At 47.5% G+C, this 21,816-nt stretch overlaps 1 long non-coding RNA gene across 4 annotated transcripts in view; it reads left to right on the top strand.

Moving 5' to 3' along the window:
• LOC133237445 (uncharacterized) overlaps nucleotides 1–21,816 on the top strand; it is a 45,531-nt gene that overhangs the window by 17,459 nt on the left and 6,256 nt on the right. The window contains exons 2-7 of one of the 4 annotated variants that reach the window (XR_009733191.1): nucleotides 11,977–12,039; nucleotides 12,313–12,413; nucleotides 13,489–13,695; nucleotides 14,826–15,092; nucleotides 15,258–15,418; nucleotides 17,581–17,716. This is a non-coding gene — a long non-coding RNA (uncharacterized LOC133237445). Of the gene's footprint in view, nucleotides 1–11,976; nucleotides 12,040–12,312; nucleotides 12,414–13,488; nucleotides 13,696–14,825; nucleotides 15,419–17,580; nucleotides 17,717–21,816 lie in introns of all 4 variants that reach the window. The other 3 variants (XR_009733190.1, XR_009733192.1, XR_009733189.1) reach the window with 3 other exon arrangements.

Genomic DNA, 21,816 nt, shown 5'->3' with positions numbered 1-21,816 from the left:
ATCTTTCCCAGCATCAGGGTCTTTTCCAACGAATCGGCTCTTCGCATCAGGTGGCCAAAGAAGAGACTGTGCAGAACTAGCTCGCTGCCAGGCAGGTATTTCCCCAGCCTTTCTCAGCTTAATACTGGCAAATCGAAAATGCTGTTTAAAGACAACTGCGTGGGATGGATGCCTTCTGTCATTTTACATGTTCCCCTTACCTCCTAAACTTGTCACGTTAATACATTTTCCCTAACTTTTTTGTTTTCATTTTAAACAATCTTGGGTCAATTTCTGTTAGTAGGAAGGCAGCCGGGAACCTAAGCTGAGGACTGGGATGTGATCCAGCCCCGAATAACTCCCCGGCCCAGCGACCTGGGGGCTATGACAGGAAATGCAGCACACAGGCCAGAGTCTGCCCGCCCTGACGGGCAGAACCCCTTGTCTTGAACTTGGGCCAGGACAGCATTGTTGCCCAGAAACCTCAGATTCCTGTCGGCTCTGCTTTTAACTAAGAGAATTCAGAGGTCAACCAAACCAGAGCTGGTTTCCCCACTAAGAATGATTCCCACGCATCCTTGCTTTACAAGATCCCTATAAATTCCAAAGGAAGCTAGGCGTGAGCTACACAAAGGCAGGATGAAGGCAGACTGTGAGCAGGTAACCTTGTAACAGGCCAGAATCTTGGCTTTCCCTGCCCACCAAAGCCGAATGAAAAGTAGAAATAGCTGGCTTTAATCCTCAGCTGGCAGAGAGGGGAACACAGGGCTCATGTCTCCAGAACTGTGCCCCGTCCCCCGTGAGGAGTCTAGGGGCTTGTGTAAGACGAGGGCTACCTCGTTAGAATTTCTGCAGCCCTTCACAGAGCGCCCGCGTTAGATTCCAACCCTTCAGTGTTCACAGAAAGCCTCGTCTGTTGTGACATCCCTCTTGGATCGTCTCCCACCTGCTCTGACCATCCAGCCTCGCATCCCCACACCTGGACGCAAGGTGGAGCCCCCATGACAGCGGGCTGAAGGGCCGGCAGCCCTCAGCCGTGGAGGAGCCGTGCACACGGGGAACCCTTTGTCCTGGGGGTTGTACACACTCTCTTTCACTCTTGATATTTCTCCTGTGAAGCACTTTGTGCTAGAAGCACCTTTTTATAAATGTCACAGAGAAGAAAAAGGCAAGTCATGAAATGGTGTAATGTACCAGAGGCCAACCCTGTGCTTGGCTGACGCCTGCCGAAACATCCTTCTCTGCAGACATAGCCTTAAGAGAAAAATGTTTGTGGGATATATGGAAACTGGGAAAATGTTTGTGGTCAAGGAGAAATTAAGAAAACAAACTATTAGGTGCTGTATAAAAACCAGTGCAAGTTCAGTCAGGAGTATTTGTTCATTTTGTGCATTTTTCCCTTGAGAATTAATGACGGGAAATACCATCTAGTTCAACATTTCCCAGACTTTCAGAGATAACCGTCCTCTGTCTTCTTTCATGGGCCTGGGAAATTATGTTTATGTTCTTCTTAAAAAATAGAAGAAAAAAAATATATCCAGTAGATAATTGCAGAATAAAGTCATAAACCTCAAAGCCAGTGCCAGAGTGACAAGATTAAGTCCAGCCTGCCTCCCCTTCTCGGAGATAACTTGCAGCAGCTGTTTGAAGGTGACCAGGGAGCTCTCATCAGAGAATTCTGGAGGAATGGTGCATTTAGTAGGGAATCTGTGTTCTACAGCATCATTTGTTCCCTCTTTGATCTCCCCACTAAAATTGCTAGTAAAAGAATAATTTCTCAGTAGTATCTTGCAGGAGTGGATTTTCCCTTTGAAGAGGAAGAGAACTGCTGAGCTCTGCTCCCAGGCAAGTCCAGGAAGCAAACCGGATGCTCCTGTTTACATAGATGCTATCTGCATAGGAACCATTGCTTATTGCACTCGGAAATACATAAAAACCTATGTAATGGGGTAAACCCCACACCATCAGAAGGTCTAAAGAGCAACATTTCTAGAATTGGAGATTTTTGTGCAAATGTTGGTGGAAAAATCAGTAATAGGATGATGGCTTACTTTACATGGATCAGCAAAATTCATTTTATTTGAGAAAAGAATTCTGAGGAGTTATTATTATAAATTGTCCTGCATGAAAAACGCAGTTTTCTGGGTTATGTCAGCAGTGGGTCGCTACTTAAGGTTTGTTTAAAATCCGGTGTCTGGGTTCAGACGCAATCTCCACTGCGGTCCTGGAAACAGCTCCCATAAGTGGTGCTTCTTCAGAGGTTGCGAACCACAGCTTTTGCTAAATTAATTTAGAATACTTCCTCTTTCTGTTTGCAAATCACTGTGCTTAAAAAGGGATTGAACAGCTGTCGTCAGGATCCTCGAACTGTTGGCCTGATCTTGAACTGAGTGTGGGTGGGACTTCTCCCACGACCTCTGACACCTCGACCTCTGACAACACAAAATTCCCTAGAGTGATTTATCTCACAAATAGCAAAGTAGAGAGAAAGGCAATGAAAATTACTGACTTCGGTATTTGTCTAGATTTCTGACTCTACGATGGGTAAAAGCAGTGTGGCTTTGTCTAGTCAGCCACGGTTCGTGAAGCGTAGGGGCCTGGCCAGCAGTCCGGGAACGTCTACCACCCCAAGCCCAGGACGTCATCCCCTACGTGGACCCACGCTGCCCCTTCCCGCCCTTGCGAGAGTCAAAACTCCTGGGGGAAGTGAGCATTCCTCCGGCATCTGGGGCAAAATGTTTGAAGCAATTGCTATGGGGCCTTCACCTGGAAGAGTCTGGAAACTGCAGCCCTTGGTGTAAATGCATATCAGTCCTCTTACAGAGTCTTTGATGCTTTTTCATTTGAAATGAACTCAAGAGAAAAACTCACAATAGATAAAAGCACGTATTTTCTTTCCTTTAGACACTATTGAAAGGACTACATTTTTGATATCTATTTTTTTAATATGTTATTTAAGGAAGTAAAATCAGGGCATAGACAGTAACCTAGGTGGTGATGTGTTTGTTTTTCAAGAGTGAGGAAGCAGAAGTGGCCCCGTGTCTGGGGGCCGCTCGCTGGTCAGGGGCTCAGAGGGGGTTCCATGCTGCGCTTCTTGTATGAAGGGCACACGTGGGGCCTCTTTGGAGACTGGTTTCTCCATGCGATCACACAAGTCCTTCTCAGACAGCAGGACGAGATGAAAAGTGAGCTGCAGAAACCAGGAAAACAGCTGGGGAGAAAAAGCATCAACATGAAGGTCAGGAGGACGTGTGGAGGGGGCAGTTTGCTGACCACACAGTCGGGACAGGAAAGGGGTCGTGAGAAAAGAAGAAAGAACAAAAGCATGTGCAGAATAATTAAGGGTAGATGGTCGGCAGAAGAGTGGAGCCCTTACAACAGAAGCCTGTTGTGTTTCTGGACGAGGGGACAAAGCAAGGCCCAAACAAAAACGTGCAAAAGATCTGTGACAGTCCTTTAAAAATGGGAGATTGGGTCACAAGATTTAAAGGACAGATGGTGCTCTAAGGAGCCAAGAGTCCAAGATCAATTCCTACTGAGCATCTTAGGAGAGCCGCTGGATGTTAAATGTATGGACAGGATTCTCAGGGCTCCGCGGTAAACAAGTCCTTGATAGAGAGGAAGTAACCCAGGAATCCTCAGACTCTGTAGCCTCACTAGGTCATCTGTGACCTAACAGATGCCCTGACTCACTGTTCCAGCGAGGCCCTGCACGGTCGCTAGTGCCCCTCCGGTGGACCCCTGACCTCCCCCTCACATCCCCTGGTCCCGAGGACCTCGGGTGCCCTGTGTCCATCATGGGTGGGTCTGTTTTGCTGACCCTCCTCTCAGAGTATCCCCACTCCTCATCCTCCACCCAGACTCTTTCCGTTTTTTAAACTTTGTTATTTATTGGCTGCATAGGGTCTTAGTCTTGGCACCTTCACTGTGGGTCATCTGCACTGGGCACCCTGCTTCCCTGGGCAACTTCACGGTGTCCCACGGGGGTTGGGTGGGGTGCATGAACTCTCTGGATGTGGCTCAGGGTCTCCAGTCATTTTGGCAGGAAGGCTTCATTGCTCTGAGACATGTGGGATCTTAGTTCCCCTGAACCAGGGGTTGAACCCACATCCCCTGCATTGCAAGGTGATTCTTAACCACTGAACCACCAGGGGAGCCCCCAGACCTATTCTTAAGACTCCAAGTGGTTGTCCCAGGGAGTCCTCCCGACCACTCCCTGCCCAGGCCTCCACTTGCTGGGCTGTCTCCTCAGCGTGGTCCCTGGCTCATGTTCCCTTGGACTTGCAACGTCAGCGTTACACCTACAATAAGCCACCAGCTCAGAACATACTTTTCAAAAGCCCCTTATCATCAGTGACCCTCATGCAAGCTTTATATCACTATACGATTAGAGCATTTCAGAATTTAATTTTAGTCTTTTCTTTCCTGCTGCATTAATTTGGATTTAAAGTGAGTTGACCTCTCTTTGCTCTTTGAACGTTTCCTGTCCTTACCCTCTTGCTGTGTTTAACGTGACACACGTTTGTTCTCTGGTTTTTAGTATTGTTTTGACTTCTGCCTCACTGATGCTTAGAAGGCCAAACTGTGTTCATGCTTAGTACTCTTCTCTTCTAAAAACACTATTAAACACTTCATTTGATGTTCAACTATCTTTAACAAGTCCATGTACCTGCAAGTCCACTGGACTTCAGAGGCCAGGCAGAAAGCTCAGGATTAAGTTCAATGGCTTGTGTGGGTGGGGTTTGTGGTGCCCCAAATAATTACAACCGTGGCATCAAGGATCACTGACCACAGATCACCACAGAAAATATAATAAGGAGGACAAATCTGAGAGACTGCAAGAATTACCAACCCAGAGACAGGGAGTACAGTGGTAATGAACCCATCTGCCAATGCAGGAGATGTAAGAGATGGGGGTTCAATCCCTGGGTCAGGAAGATCCCCTGGAGGAGGGCATGGCAACCCACTCCAGTATTCTTGCCTGGAGAGTCCCATGGACAGAGGAGCCTGGCGGGCTGCAGTCCATGGGGTCACGGAGAGTCAGACGCGACTTACTGACTAAACAGCAGTAAGTGATAGAATGTCAAGCTCTTGTTCCCTGAATCTTGAAGACTTTTCTGTAGGAAGAATGTGTCAAAGAAAGTAGGATGAAATTACTCCAGGAGAGAGAGCAGACCATCATTCTTCAGTTATGGTTTGGGGAAGATCAGTTCATCTTCATGAGGACTTTTAGCTTTTAAATAAACAACAATGAAGGTATTATTTGTTGCCTGCAAGGTATGGAAAATAAGGTCAGATGTACCTGACATTTTTCTGATTTTGCAGTCTGTATTCCCACCTTACCTGTGCTTTACTTTCACTTCCTCTCTTAACCACTTGCAAGTAACTTGTTTAGACATTGGATATTCAGTTCAGTTCAGTTCAGTTGCTCAGTCGTGTCCGACTCTTTGCTACCCCATGAATTGCAGTACGTCAGGCCTCCCTGTCTATCACCAACTCCCGGAGTTTACCTAAACTCATGTCCATCAAGTTGGTGATGCCATCCAGCCATCTTATCCTCTATAGGCCCCTTCTCCCCCTGCCCCCAATCCTTCTCGGCATCAGGGTCTTTTCCAATGAGTCAACTCTTCGCATGAGGTGGCCAAAGTGTTGGAGTTGCAGCTTCAGCATCAGTCCTTCCGATGAACACCCAGGACTGATCTGCTTTAGAATGGACTGTTTGCATATCCCTGCAGTCCAAGGCACTCTCAAGAGTCTTCTCCAACACCACACTTCAAAAGCATCAATTCTTTGGTGCTCAGCTTTCTTCACAGTCCAACTCTCACATCCATACATGACCATTGGAAGAACCATAGCCTTGACTAGACGGACCTTTGTTAGCAAAGTAATGTCTCGGCTTTTTAATATGCTGCCTAGGTTGGTCATAACTTTTCTTCCAAGGAGTAAGCGTCTTTTAATTTCATGGCTGCAGTCACCATCTGCAGTGATTTTGGAGCCCCCCCCAAAATAAAGTCTGACACTGTTTCCACTGTTTCCCCATCTATTTCCCATGAAGTGATGGGACTGGATGCCATGATCTTAGTTTTCTGAATGTTGAGTTTTAGGCCAACTTTTTCACTCTCCTCCTTCACTTTCATCAAGAGGCTTTTTAGTTCCTTTTCACTGTCTGCCATAAAGGTGGTGTCATCTGCATATCTGAGGTTATTGATATTTCTCCAGGCAATCTTCATTCCAACTTGTGCTTCTTCCAGCCCAGTGTTTCTCATGATGTACTCTGCATATAAGTTAAATAAGCAGGGTGACAATATACAGCCTTGACGTACTCCTTTTCCTATTTGGAACCAGTCTGTTGTTCCATGTCCAGCTCTAACTGTTGCTTCCTGACCTGCATATAGGTTTCTCAAGAGGCAGGTCAGGTGGTCTGATAATCCCATCTCTTGAAGAATTTTCCACAGTTTGTTGTGATCCACACAGTCAAAGGCTTTGGCATAGTCAATAAAGCAGAAATAGATGTTTTTCTGGAACTCTCTTGCTTTTTCGATGATCCAGCAGATGTTGGCAATTTGATCTCTGGTTCCTCTGCCTTTTCTACAACCAGCTTGAACATCTGGAAGTTCACGGTTCACGTATTGCTGAAGCCTGGCTTGGAGAATTTTGAGCATTACTTTACTGGCGTGTGAGATGAGTGCAATTGTGCATTTGAGCATTCTTTGGCATTGCTGTTGGATATTAGCTTGTGCTAATTGGAAGAACTGCATAAATGTGCATTTTGCTGAGACCTGAGTGCCCCTTGTTTGAACAGGAAGCAGAGGTCTAAGTGTGCTCTGTTCCCTCCTGGCTTTGTCCTGGTCACGGGCATTGCCCGCCTTCTCACCCTTAAAGGACATCACTTGTGTGATTGTCTGCAGTCACCCATATCATTGCCACCAGAGGTTCAATTTTGACCAAAAAATACCACAGACTATTCTTTATATCAGTGAGAAAGATACCTGTGTTCTGATTATATCAACAAAATACTTTCATACATGCTGTGCTATTTAAACAATGATGCATTAGAGCCCTCTAGTCTACTTTTCCAAAGAACAAATCATTGGCATAACACATAGGTATAATAAGATTATAGATTTAGAAGTTGATGAACTAGTCAATATCACAATGTTTCAATGCTAAACTGTATTCTTATTTTCATAAATAATTTCATATTAAAGCATGTTATGAACTTTATGATTTGATAAAGCCTTTTGTAATCCATCGTGATGCTGCATATAATGTCATGCTACAAAGCAAATTCAGTGTGACTGTTGGTGAGACCCATCTGACAGCACAAAGTATGAATTTCAAGCCGTCAGTCCCAGTGATGGATTAGGAAGCGTGGGTGTGATGTTATTGAACATTTTTTTATGACATGCATTATGAATGGTCTGAATATCCTAGATCATTTCTTACAACTAAAAAACAATTTTAGTGACACCTATTGATTTTGTTGTATAAAAATTTCTGCTTGACTGACTATTCTAATCATTCGAGGCACTGATATTTGTCAGTTGAAGAGTTTACCCGTATGGAATAGTGCACTGAAAGTCTTGTGTTGATTCAGAGTTTGTTGTTTTAGAAATAAAATGGGAATACTTTTTGAATGTGTACTGTGGTCTTTCCTTGGAAGTATTATTTGATTTTACAATGGCTTTACTATTCAGTGAAGCCTACTTGTATAACGCTATTAAAATTAGCACTTTTTTGAATCTGTGATTTTCTGTAAATTGGCAATAACAACAAGATTCCATCAAGAATAATACACCCCGTCCTCTCATTACAATGAGATGTGTGCTGTGGGTTTCAGGTGATACACAGTTAAGACTGAAACATATTTCCTACATGTGGCTAGGATTCCCAGCCTCCTAAAAGGTAGGTCGCTGGGCAGTGGAGATTCACTTCCTGAGTCTTATGCCCTGTCTTTCTCAGTCACAAGACTCCCATCCTTTTCTCTTTACTGTTTAAACTTTTATAATCAGGCCCCTGGAGAGCAAGCTTCCACCCCTAGGAATAAGAAGTCTGGGGTAACGATCGGCCAAGAATCTGTGAACCAGAGGATCCATAGAGGTTCACAGCCAGCTAATGGTAGCCTAACAAACAAGGAAGGATTTTGCTAAGAGCTTTCAGTTATGGGCTCTGACGTTTATGGTTCTTTTGCTCTTTCTCCATGTTCTTCTGCTGAGTTTCACGATTATTTTGGCTCATGTCCTCATGCGGGCCCGGTGGGAAGCTGGTGGCCTGCTCAGTGCCCTTCTGCATGAGCTCTTAGTTTCAGTGTGATGGTTCACATCCCATCAGCAGAGGCCACAGGACTGGAAAAGGCCAGCTTTCATTCTAAACCCAAGAAGGGCAATGCCAAAGAATGTTCAAACTACTGCACGACTGCACTCATTTCACATGCTAGCGAAACAATGCCCCAGATTCTCCAAGAGCGGCTTCAACAGTACGTGAATCAAGATGTTGCAGATGTTCAAGCTGGATTTAGAAAAGGCAGAGGAACTAGAGATCAAATTACCAACATCCACTGGATCATTGAAAAAGCAAGAGAGTTCCAGAAAAACATCTATTTCTGCTTTATTGACTATGCCAAAGCTTTTGACTGTGTGGATCACAACAAACTGTGGAAAATTCTTCAGAATACTAGACCACCTGACCTGCCTCCTGAGAAATCTGTATGCAGATTTCTGCATACAGATCAGGAAGCAACAGTTAGAACTGGACATGGAACAACAGACTGGTTCAAAATTGGGAAAGGACTAAGTCAAGGCTGTATATTGTCACTACATGATGTGAAATGCCAGGCTGGATGAAGCACAAACTGGAATCAAGATTGCTGGGAGAAATACCAATAACCTCAGATATGCAGATGACACCACCCTTATGGCAGAAAGAGAAGAAGAGCTAAAGACCGTTTGATGAAATGAAAGAGGAGAGTGAAAAAGTTGGCTTAAAGCTCAACATTCAGAAAACTAAGATCATGGCATCTGGTCCCATCGCTTAATGGTAACTAGATGGGGAAACAGTGGAAACAGTGACAGACTTTATTTTCTTGTGCTCCAAAATCACTGCAGATGGTGACTGCAACCATGAAATTGAAAGACGCTTGCTCCTTGTAAGAAAATCTATGACCAACCTAGGCAGCATATTAAAAAGCAGAGACATTACTTTGCCAGCAAAGGTCCATCTAGTTAAAGCTTTGGATTTTCCAGTAGTCATGTATGGATGTGAGAGTTGGACTATAAAGAAAGCTGAGCACTGAAGAACTGATGCTTTTGAACTGTGGTGTTGGAGAAGACTCTTGAGAGTCCCTTGGACTGCAAGGAGATCCAACCAGTCCATCCTAAAGGAAATCAGTCCTGAATATTCATTGGAAGGACTCATGCTGAAACTGAAACTCCAGTACTTTGGCCAGCTGATGTGAAGAACTGACTCCTTAGAAAAGTCCCTGATGCTGGGAAAGATTGAGGGCAGGAGGAGAAGGGGATGACAGAGGATGAGATGGCTGGATGGCATCACTGACTTAATGGACAGGAGTGTGAATAAACTCCGGGAGTTGTTGATGGACAGGGAAGCCTGGCATGCTGCAGTTCACGGGGTCACAAAGAGTTGGACACAACTGAGGGACTGCACTCGCATCCCATATAAACCACATTCACTTTGTTTAATGGGAATGTTCACTTTCTGAATGGGAAGATGTAACAAGCGGACATATTGTGTACTGTGTTAGTTGCTCAGTCATGTCTGACTCTTTGCCACCCCATACACTATAGCCTGCCAGGTTCCTCCATCCATGGGATTCTCCAGGCAAGAATATTGGAGTAGGTTGCTACTTCCTTCTCCAGGGGATCTGGAGGGGACCCAGAGATCAAACCCAGGTCTGCATTTCAGGCAGATCCTTTACTGTCCGAGTCACCAGGGAAGCCCAGCAAGTGGTCATACAGCACTGGAAACATTTCAAACTCTGTTGAGTTTACTTTCGATGCACAGAAAAGGTTTTAAGTAGGAGATGAGGGTCACAGTGCAGCCAGACCAGGGCTGCTGAGTTCAGAGTGAGAGTGGGGTGGGGAAGGGGAGCGTTCCTGAGGTCAAGTGCAGGGCTGAAGGGACATTAACCTCTACCTGACACTTTGGGATCAGTTTTAGAGTCCAAATCATGGACCGTATAGTTCTTTAAATAAGAGAAGAAAAAGTGGTGTAGGAAAATACAAATAAATACAATTTTCAAAGAAGTCTTATTGCAACCCCACCCCCCCTTGAATGTAACCTCGGGTGCTCAGTCAGTAAAGAAAGTACCTGCAATGGAGGAGAGCTGACTTGGATCCCTGGGTTGAGAAGATCCCCTGGAGAAGGAAATGGCAACCCACTCCAGTATTCTTGCCTGGAGAATCCCATGGACAGAGGAGCCTGGTAGCTACAGTCCGTGGGGTCACAAAGAGTCGGACACGACTGAGCGACCTCACTTTCACTTTATTTAGATCTCAGGTGGCTCAGACAGTAAAGCGTCTGCCTACAATGCAGGAGACCCAGGTTCAATCCCTGGGTTGGGAAGGTCCCCTGGAGAAGGAAATGGCAACCCACTCCAGTATTCTCGCCTGGAGAATCCCATGGACGGAGGAGCCTGGATGTCCACAGTCCATGTAGTTGTGAAAAGTCGGACATGACTGAGCAACTGACTCGTTCACTTTCACTTCCCCAAAATAAGAACAAACAAAACGCGCCCCCCCCCAACAAAAACACAAAACAAAACATACCAAAAACCAAAAAAGCAACTTTTTTCCTTTTGAAGTTACTATTTCTAATTCTTGGAGAAGGCAATGGCACCCCACTCCAGTACTCTTGCCTGGAAAATCCCATGGACGGAGGAGCCTGGGAAGCTGCAGTCCATGGGGTTTCGAAGAGTTGGTCACGACTGAGCGACTTCACTTTGACTTTTCATTTTCCTGCATTGGAGAAGGAAATGGCAACCCACTCCAGTGTTCTTGCCTGGAGAATCCCAGGGCCGGGGGAGCCTGGGGGGCTGCCGTCTCTGGGGTTGCACAGAGTCGGACGTGACTGAAGCAACTTAGCAGCAGCAGCATTTCTAATTCTTAGAACAAGTGAACTGTCTCAGGTTCTGTGTTTATGAATTCTAGGCACTAAAAAAGAATTTGCGCTTTATCTTAAACACTTTTTTTTTAAACAACTAAAAGAAGACATATTTTAAAAAGGAAGAGTTCTCCCTTTACAGGTTTCAGAGGGCTAAAGAGAACACTCCACTAAAGTCAGACTTTGAGCCAAGGAGCCCAGAGAAGCTGGAAGCAGTGGGGATCCGGCTACATTACCAACACCTTGGAGTAAAAGTACAGCGCTTCTCTCTTACCCAGGACAAAGGCAATCCTGATTGTTAACCTATTTTGTGTTTCCAAATATAACCAGAAGAGAGACGTTTAAATTAGCAACCTCTTTTATTAAGGGGGAAAAAAAAGGTTAAAAAGATAACCACCTTAAAAAGAAGGAAGGGTCTGTAACTGATGAGTAGCCCCAGGGCAGGACTGAAGCCACCTTGGAGGAGGAGTTAAACAGACCGGCCTTCAGTTGGTGCACTGGTCAGAATTCTCCTGGTGGAAGTGGTGTACCAACGGAAAGCTGCGGAGACCAGAACTTTCTGAAGAGCCGGCTCTGTGAGAGAGAGTCCAGCTCGTGGCCTGTGTCCACCGCCACTGGGTGGAAACCACCGTCCAGCAAACAAAGATGAGATTAAGGAGAAGGCCCCTGTGCCAAGAGGACACAGAGCTAGAAACAGCGTTTGAGGCCGCCTCAAGGCAGGAGTGAGCTGGCAGGTTTCCTTACCAGCCAAAGACTTCTAATTGCCCCAGATGGCCTGCTCCTCTGACCAGCACTTCCCTTAGGGCAAAATAAAATAAGAGTGTTTGTAGGGCTCCAGCTGAGTAGAGACAATGACCACCCTTTGCTTTTTTGCTTCAGAAGGAGACTGGTGCTGCCGGCTTGCTTGATTTTCCATTGACCCCCAGTGACAGGAATACTTAGGTGAGCGATTGGTCAAAAGAGGGTTTATCTTTTACTAATGAGAGAGGGAGCCTGGGACTAGGAATAAGAGAGATCCGTCACTGTCATTAAAAAAGGATTCATTTTTGTGTGGCCAATTTGGTTTTAAAAACAGGGTTTGTTAAGGCCACAAGCGTTGAATAATGTAGGTTAAACCGTGATGGCCCTGTCTGCAAGTTTTGTTGCTGATTTACTGTCTGAAGCTAGACACCCATGCACATGCAGAAAATACAGTAACCTTCCTTTTTGTGGCAGGCTAAAAAGAAAAGTTTCAATCCGGCACAACTTCAAAAGTGAGCTTCTGATGGCAAAATCAGAATGTTCTTCTTTCTATGCTTCCCTTTAAAAAGGTAAAGGTAAGTGAGTTACCTTTTAAAATGACTTTTAATGCAGAAAAACTATACCTGCCAATAAGCTGTAAAGAGGCTCTAAACATGCAAAGTTATGCAGAAATGAAGAGTGAAACTGTGAATTCTTGGCTTTAAAAATGTAAACTAAGGTTTCTGAGTGGAGAGCCTGTGTTGCTCCCTGCGACCAGTCCAGGCCTCATTTCTGCAGGAGAGAAGGGCAGGATGGTTTTCTGATGTCTAGGTCAGTGCAAGGTTAAATGCCAAGACTGTGAATAACTAAGGGCTTCCTATCAAAATGTTTGCTCAGTTCAGGATGAGGGGTGTCTGTCCTCTGTCTTAAGGAAGGATGCAAGGGTTTGGCTGGCACCCAGAGGAGTCTGGGGCAGGGCCAAGAGGGAGCTGGGAGGAAGGGCCGTCGCCTCCGTGGTAAGTGCCAGAGCTTGATCCGGGCCGGTGCTCAGGAGCCCCAGCGCTGCCTCCCATCTGGGAGTTTGTTAGGAAGCAGCACTGGGCCTTTAAGAGCATCTTGTGTATATCTTGTCTGCTAACAGCCTGTTGATTGTTTGCTAATCCTCCTGCTGAGTTAGTTATGTCACAGGTATCACTCCCTGCTACAGTGTTGAAATTAGCATTCAGAGATTAAAAAGAAAATTGTGTGTGTCCACAGTGTTATATATGTGTACGCGTGTGCTCAGTCATGTCTGACTCTTTGTGACCCTGTGAACCATTAGGCTCCTCTGTCCATGGGATTCTCCAGGCAAGAATACTGGAGTGGGTTGCCATTTTCTACTTCAGGGGATCTTCCCGACCCAGGGATCAAATTTGGGTCTCCTGCATTGGCAAGTGGATTCTTTACCACTGTGCCACCTGGGAAGCCCGTGTGTAGCTTTTCCCCACAAAACTAAGTGCAAAATATCATTAACAAATGGTGACGGTCATAAGAAGTATTTGACACAGTCATACAAATTTGCATCTCAGTTTACAAAGCCTTAGAACATTTTCAAAATGTCCGCTGGGTTTTTCCCCTGTGAACTTTAGAATCTTACTCATTTTTCTTCGCATTTAAACGTGACTGTAACAGGCAAGTCCGACGATCTCCCGTCCAGCAAGTATCATTTCCTGCAAGCACAAGGATGACAATGATGAGTATAAACCACCGCTGAGCCAGACGGCACAGATGGATGAGCAGGCGCACTGCAGGGCTGCGCAGGCGTCGGCACAGCGTGGAGAGCAGTGCGACCACCAGGACCCCGAGCTCAGACTTGCAAGTGGAAGGACAGTCGGCCCTGTAAGGAAGAGGTCCTCTCCCCTTGATGGAAGGAGTGCAGCCTCTGTCCCACCGCTCTGTGCCAGAGCTGCAGGCTGTTCTCAGGGACAGTGAGGGGAGGGCATCCACAGGGCATGAGGGAACATGTGGGGAGGGCGTCCACAGGGCGTCAGGGGACAGTGAGGGGAGGGCGTCCACAGGGTGTGAGGGAACAGTGTGGGGAGGGCGTCCACAGGGCGTCAGGTGACATTGAGGGCAGGGCGTCCACGGGATGTCGGGGGACATTGAGGGGAGGGCGTCCACTGGGTATCAGGGGACAGTGAGGGGAGGGCGTCCACGGGGTGTCAGGGTCAGTGAGGGGAGGGCATCCATGGGGTATCAGGGGACAGAGAGGGGAGGGCGTCCACAGGGCTGGGGTGACAGTGAGGGGAGGGCGTCCACGGGATACTGGGGACGTGAAGTGCTTTTCCTTGGGAAAGGCCCCAAGGAGAAGGTGCCGCTCTGTCTGTGGCGTGTTGTCAGGGTGTGCCACCATGATGCCACCGTGAAGTCATGGAGAGCATCCAGGTTCCTAACTTCCCTTAGATGGTCTACTGCAAAAGTGAAACCTGTGGTTCTTGGGTGTAAATCACATTCTTATTTCTGAAGTCTGTTCTTTTCAGCAAATTCATTACTTCGAACCATGCCACTGCCTGTGAGATCCGCCCCTTTGGGAATATGAGGGTGTGAAGGGGCTCCTGTATGTCACAGAAGCAGTCAGTCACGTCTTCAGGATGGCTCCTGTCACTCTTCTCTCGCCTCGGTTCAGTTCAGTCGCTCAGTCATGTCCGACTCTTTGCGACCCCACGAACCGCAGCACGCCAGGCCTCCCTGTCCATCACCAACTCCCGGAGTCCGCCCGAACCCATGTCCATCGAGTCGGTGATGCCATCCAGCCATCTCATTCTCTGTCGTCCCCTTCTCCTCCTGCCCTCAATCCCTCCCAGCATCAGGGTCTTTTCCAGTGAGTCAGCTCTTCGCATCAGGTGGCCAAATATTGGAGTTTCAGCTTCAGCATCAGTCCTTCCAGTGAACACCCAGGACTGATCTCCTTTAGGATGGACCGGTTGGATCTCCTTGCAGTCCAAGGGACTCTCATTTCTATTTCCTAGGAATGAAGATAAAGACAGGGGACACTTTGGAGACTGGAGACATCAGTCTGCATAGCCCAGTCAAATCTGGGGACACTTCTGAGACCAGCTTGGAGGAAAATTGTCTCATCTGAGGTAGCTCTATGTCATCAGGCAGTTCCACAAGAACAGCCAGTCCATTCTGGCCCAATGGTTCTTGATAACGACCCTTCTTCCTCCAGGAACAAACGCGCCACCTGTAAAGGGGAATAACCTTTACATCAAACACGGTCTCCAGCAATGCCACAGGTAGGGTGAGCCAGGTGCCACAAGATGGCTGTTGATCCAGCGATACCAAGATGGGTTTACAGAAGTAAAAAGGGACCGGCATGAAAATGCTTCCGGAATAGCTTCCTGCAAACAGAGCGAGTGTAAAATACATCGCTCTCCGTGACGCTACGACTCTATGACCAGCAGGGGGCAGTGCGTGACGCCGTGGGCAGCTCGAGGGCGACCTGGAGAATCTGGGCAGGGAGCGTCCCAGCCTTCGTGCAGAACCCACTGTCGACTCATCCCCTCTGGATCTTGAAATGAAGAGTTTGAGCGCATCAGCTGGTACAGGGCCCAGAGAGCAGGTGACGACAAGCTGGGAGGGTGGCGAGGGGGCCTCATGGCCACCAGGGAGCCTGGGGCACTGAGCCTGGGGACCAGGCGTTAGCAAGGACCCCCAAGCTTTGCGGGGACGTCTTTCCCAGTCAGGGCACTCCGCCAAAAGATAACGGATGGATCGCCCAGGCCTGAAGTTCTGCTCGACGTGAGTGATAACAGGTCCCCAGAGCAAGAAATTGGTGAGAATCACTGTGTCTGGATTTTCACAGGGCAGAGGTACAACCATCTGAGGGCTGGGGGCTGACTGCACTTTGGAGGGTGCTCGTTCTAGTACCTTCTGCCCTGACTTCTCTCCGGTCTTGACATGTAGAGCATCAGGAGCTGTCAGAACACACGTTTAGAGGAAGTCACTGTGAGAATAGAAAGGGGCAGGACTCTGCAGAGACCGGGATGAGCAGGCAGAGCTGCGCAGGAGGGAGGGTGGAGCCTGGAGTCGGCAGGAGGCCCCCAGGCTGAGGGGTGGGGGTTGTGTGTGTGAGTCCTGAGCAGTTTACTCAGGGAGTCTGCTCCTTCCTCCCGGGGAGACGTCAGCTCCAGGACCCCCGAGGCTCTCCTGCACCTTCCACTGTCTTCACGCATCAGGTGCTGCTGAAGATCACCGCTGGATTGAATTCCACTGGAGGAGGCTATACCCGGCTTCTGGATAATTTTCCCAGGAATGAGAGAGCGGGTCAAGGGAGGAGGTTTGACCAGGGAGGGGCATTTTCTGGAAGGTTATGAAAGTGAACCAAGAACCTTCAGGAAGGCGCCCTGCCCGGGAAACTCTGGGCCTCGGTGGAGGCTCACCCCCATCTGTCATTCCCCCCGAGGGCCGTGCTAGAAGCATCTCTCAGAGCTTGCCACCAAAGAGCAGCCGCGGCCGCCTCTTTCAAAGAGACTGTTGCTCCTATCCCATCTTAGTCTTAGCGCTTTTGTTTCTGAAACACTTAAAATAGTCACCCATTTTTTGAGAACCTGTTTATTTTTTCCGTGGAAATGAGCATACACAAAAATTCTAATTATGTATAGTAAAGTAGGTAAATTTTCATGTTAAGATCATAGTTTGATTACCTAAATGCATGGGGTAAGTATGATCACATTTTATCTGAAGTAGCTGACATTTTACATGCATAAAAACATGAAAGAAATTGTCATCTTGGGATGGACCATTCTCAGAGCCCTGAAGCTCCTCAGACACGTGGAGCAAGAAGGCAGGTTTAAGAATCAAAACAGAAATGGCCCCACTGACTACTGTGTAGTGAATTCCGAGGACGGATTCTCGAGGCAGAACTCTGACGTCAAGTGAAGCAGAGAGAGGATTCCTCCCACCTCCTCCCCAGCTTGTCTCCCAGCTGACCCTCCTGATCTAGAGCCAGGATTTTGGGGAACACAGAACATGGAGGAGATGGAAACTGTCAAAAAGGGAGCCTCAGCCAGGTCCCCACGTGATGGAGAATTTCTCTCCCCCTTGTCACTGAGAAATGACCTTAGCATGCAGGAAAGAAAATAGACTAGAGTCTCAAAGCCCCCTGAGTTGTGTCTGAGCTTTCAGTTCTCAAATGCCCAAAGAATTAGTGATTGCTTCATTGTTGGTACATGAGATCTGACCAACACATTCAAGTTCTTTGGGAAGCTCTGAGCATCTGAGGACAGTCGACTCACGCCTGCCAAAAACGTAATTGCTTGGGGAATCTGTTTCACCCAGTAACATCTGGCCTTTATGAATATGCATACATTGTGTTCTTTAGTGAACTTTAATGCAGAAAGTGCATGAAAAAATTTGTACAAAATTTCTGGTGTTTTGAACAAATTGGAAATCAAGGTCTTACAGAGAGCCAGTTCTCCATTGGTTATATATCTGTGATGTGATTGCCAAAAATAAGTACAATATCTATTTACTCTATGAAAGTCTCATTATGGCTAATATGGAAAAATACAGATATAATCTCTTACATTAGACTGTAAGTCACAGGAATTATAAATAGCTAAAACCTTGCACATCTAACTGCACTTCTCAAAATGCATTTGCTGCCTGTGGGTTTGACCCGCAGTGCTAATGAAAGTTTGTGGCAAATGACAAATACAGCAAACAGGTGACGGTGAAAGTGTTAGAACCAAAATGATGCTGCTATTATTATTTTTTTTTCAGAATCTAATGGGCATGACTTTGAGTGAAGAGAGCAAAGTGAACAAGTATGCTGAATAATTCCCTCCTGAACGGCCTGTAAAAGTCCTTTGAACTTGTCAGGAGAAAATAATATGCTTCTTAACAACTGCGGTAAAATGTAAGAACTTAAGACTTGATATTTTCAGAAATGACACGCCCCAGTTTCCTGTGGGTATGTTGCGTACAGAGCCCTCTCCACACAAAAGTGCTGCTTTTCTCAGTTTGAGGAACTGCAGTGTCTTCCCAGCCTTGTCCACTCCAGGGCATATTCAATCTTAGGTTCCATTTCCAGCAAATTCCTCTGCCTGGTGACCGGCATGCCATTCTTCAGCCCAGGGCTGGTGGCTCTCACCTACCTGCTGGGCCTGCTCTCCAGGGCTGGACAGGAGCCTGTCTGCACCAGCAGGGTTTGTGCTGAGCCCCAGGGCAGCCCCCGCCTCCTGCTGTGCCGAGGTCAGGGGTGGGGGTGGGGGCAGATGGGGACCTCAGAGGAAGCACTGGGAAGAGGGAGGTGGTCCTGATGCGGGGACCAGGGTTTCCTGGAGAAGCACACCCCCGACAGAGATGCTGACGGTACCACCCTTTACTGTGGTCCGGCTGTGTGCCAGGCACTGCCCACACTCCGTATACACGACATTGCATCTCATCATGAGTAACACTCCTGTTGTCCCATTGGAACTGGGATTCACACTTGACTTGTCTGATTTCATGATGGAGGAAGCATGTCCCAGACAAAAGGAGAGGTGATCACAGAAATTTTGGACCCACTGGATGGCAGATTTGACTGGAAGGCAAGAGTACTTTTTTTATATATAAGAAAACATAATAATGCTTAGTGACTGCCAAATTAAAGGGGGGAAGATTGTAATTATATCTATAGGTGGCCGAAAGCATAGATTATAATTCAGCATCCATTTCTAATAAAAAGTCTGAAATAAAACAGGAGCAGAGGGAACTTGCCTGAGTGGGATGAAGGCTAAGACCAGCCAACTGTGAGCATAATATGAGACCAGCAGTTCTCACCTGAGCTTTTCCCCGGAACCAGCTAATCTGTTTCTAGTCTATGATTATTTTAAAAATATCCCTTACGTTTCCTAGGCTAAGGGAAAGTCAATCTGGGTCTTCTGTTTCTTAAACTCACGAAAAGTTGAGAACTGTAGATGTGGAAGAAGTGAAGTGAAGTGGCTCAGTCGTGTCCGACTCTTTGTGACCCCATGGACTGTAGCCCACCAGGCTCCTCAGTCCATGGAATTTTCCAGGCAAGAGTTCTGGAGTGGGTTGCCATTTCCTTCTCCAGGGGATCTTCTCAACCCAGGGATTGAACCCAGGTCTCCCGCACTGCAGGCAGACGCTTTACCATCTGAGCCACCAGGGAAGCCTATAGACGTGGGTAGAGGGTTATAATAACACCATTGATTCTCACGGGCAATGAAGTCCATCAACTTCCCATGTCCTTCCCTCACATCCTCTTCCTCAGACCTTCTAAAACCACTGAAATTTCAAAGTCTATTAAAAGCGAATTAAGGGCTTCCCTGGTAGCTCAGACGGTAAAGCGTCTGTTTACAATGCGGGAGACCTGGGTTCCATCCCTGGGTTGGGAAGATCTGCTGGAGAAGGAAATGGCAATCCATTCCAGTACTATTGCCTGGAAAATCCCATGGACAGAGGAGCCTGGTAGGCTACAGTCCATGGGGTCACAAAGAGTCGGACACGACTGAGCGACTTCACTTTCCAGAAGCCCAGTGGTTAGCAGTCCGTGCTTCCACTTCAGGGTGCATGGGTTCAATCCTTGACTGGTGAACTAAGATCCCACAGGCCACACAGTGCAGAAAAAAAAAAAAAAGAATTAACCTTTAGATAAGCCTCAAGAGCATTCACAGCAACACTATCGATTTCTGTGTTTAAATATGCTCAGAACTTGGTTATGCTGAACTTCCAACCTCTTGTATTTCTTATAATCAGCTCACAGTGTTTGTTGATTACAAATGTAAACTCACTTTGGCTAAACCATGTGGAGGTGGGTGTCTGTGGTCCTTGTAATGAGGACCATGTTTGTTCTGGGATCCCCAGTTCAGGAAGTGTGTGTGTGGGAGCAGCGGGAACATCTCCTCTTGCAAATGAACCAGAACGACAGGAAACAAGTGAGAATTAAAAACACACAGGCAAAGTGCTCACTCCAGTGCCTGGGCCCTGGCGAGCAGTGGGCCCAAGTCACTTGTTCTGTAGCTGGTACTGATGACATGGTAGAAACCGTATGCATTTTGTTTTCACACAACCCTAGGATCATAAGGCAATAGCTTCTATTCTTAGATCACATTCAGTTTGTTCTGACTCTGACATGCTGTGGTTCGAGCGGTGTTCTAAGTGTCTCATAAGCAGCCCTCAGTGCTCACAGCCTTAGGAAGGGGGCCCTGATGTCATCAGGTGACTGATGTCCCCTCCCCTTTGTGGATGAAGTGAGATGCGCACGGGGGCATTAGATCACTAATGCAGGTTCAAACTCACAGCCGTGAGTCAGGACCCAGGCTCTGGCATCCTGCTTCCAAGACCATAGCTTTACCTGCTCGCCGAGGGGCCTTCTTAATGTGAGGGGATCCGTAAATAGCCAGTGACCGTTAACAGAGCAGGAGTCAGCGCTGGAGCCTGGCCAGGCATGGGGGGCAGGACCTGTAGCTGGTCACCTGGAGGGAAGTCACAGAAGCTGATGAAGGGCTGATGAAGCCGGGCGAGGTTGCCTTCCGCTCTCTGACCTGGAGCCTGTTGAGACTTGTTCTGACTCCCGGTAGTTGCCATGTCAACAGCGTACCCTCCAAGCCCGCAAAGCATCTCCCGTTGCAGCTCCCGTGGACCTTCTGTTAGTCAAGAGTTAGGGCACCCAGCCTGAGGAGGGGAGAGTGTGGAGAAAGGAGAAAGGCAGGTAGTCACTGACCCTTCATGTCCTGAAGGCTGAGTCTGTGTCAGTTGCAAAATTCCCAGATGTCCTGAATGCAAAGAAGACTCCTCTCTTTCCTCCTGCCTCCTTTTTCATTTTTCCCCTCATCTTTTCACTGTTTGGAAGCTGAATCCAAATGCTTTACTAAAACTCAGTATTCATTTTCTGTAGAGAAAACTCTTCGTTGTAGACCAGGGTTTAAGCTTCATGACAGCAGGAAGGAGTGAGAGGAGGCAGGCGAGGTGGCAGACGTGAGTGTCCCTACCTAGGGGCCGCCCTGGAATTCACACTCCTCGCAAAGCTAGGCCCTTGCTGTCTCAGTTGGAGTCTCACCGCTGCCCTAGACACGGGGTTCCTGGACCCCTCCTCAAACTTTTCTTTTCCTCTTTTGTGTAGTTGAAACAATTTGAGATGATCAAAAGAAACTGTCCTCCCAAACTAAAAGTGTAATGAAATAGCGCAGAGTCAGATGTACAACTGACAAGATGGGCTTTATCATGTGAATTCACTTACCAGGGGCAAAGCCTCTCCTAATCAAACAGGTTTTTAAACAGAAAATGTTTCTTCTTTCCTCTCTCCTTCCCTGCTTCCTTCAGGGTTAGGAGTTGGTCTGGGAATCCACTGACTGGACTCCTCCAGGGACGGGCATGGGGTCTGCGGGTGGGCCGCGCCAGGGGAATGTCAGCGCTCCTGCTGGAGGCGCCCCTCAGCCTAGAGCGCAGGAGCCGGGCGGGTGGGAGTCAGGAGCGCTTCCCCAGAGACCCCGCCCCCAGTGACGTCACCACACCTGTGTCTGGAGGAGGAAGGAGCTTCCACCGCGAGGGCGGGCTAAGGGTCGTCATCCTGGGTTTGGGATTTTCCTTTACTTTGAGGAGGCAATGGCACCCCACTCCAGTACTCTTGCCTGGAAAATCCCATGGACGGAGGAGCCTGGTGGGCTGCCGTCCATGGGGTCACACAGAGTCGGACACGACTGAAGTGACTTAGCATAGCATAGCAAAGCATTTACTTTGAGGAAACTCCCTATTTCTGAGCATTAGTTACCTTTCCGTGTGGGTGTGTGTTGCTCATTTGTGTCCCACTCTTTGAGTCCTGGACTGTAGCCCACCAGGCTCCTCTGTCCATGGGATTCTCCAGGCAAGAATACTGGAGTGGGTTGCCCTTTCCTCCTCCAGGGGATCTTCCTGACCCAGGGATGGAACCCGGGTTTCCAGCATTGCAGGTGGATTCTTTACCACTGAGCCACCAGGGAAGCCCCATGAGAGGGTAAAAAGTACAGATTGTGG

This window comes from Bos javanicus, chromosome 24 (assembly GCF_032452875.1).
Source record: "Bos javanicus breed banteng chromosome 24, ARS-OSU_banteng_1.0, whole genome shotgun sequence".
NCBI classification, from domain to species: domain Eukaryota; kingdom Metazoa; phylum Chordata; class Mammalia; order Artiodactyla; family Bovidae; genus Bos; species Bos javanicus.
Note: the sequence above shows the minus strand (reverse complement) of the source record. Positions and strands in the feature narration are given on the sequence as shown.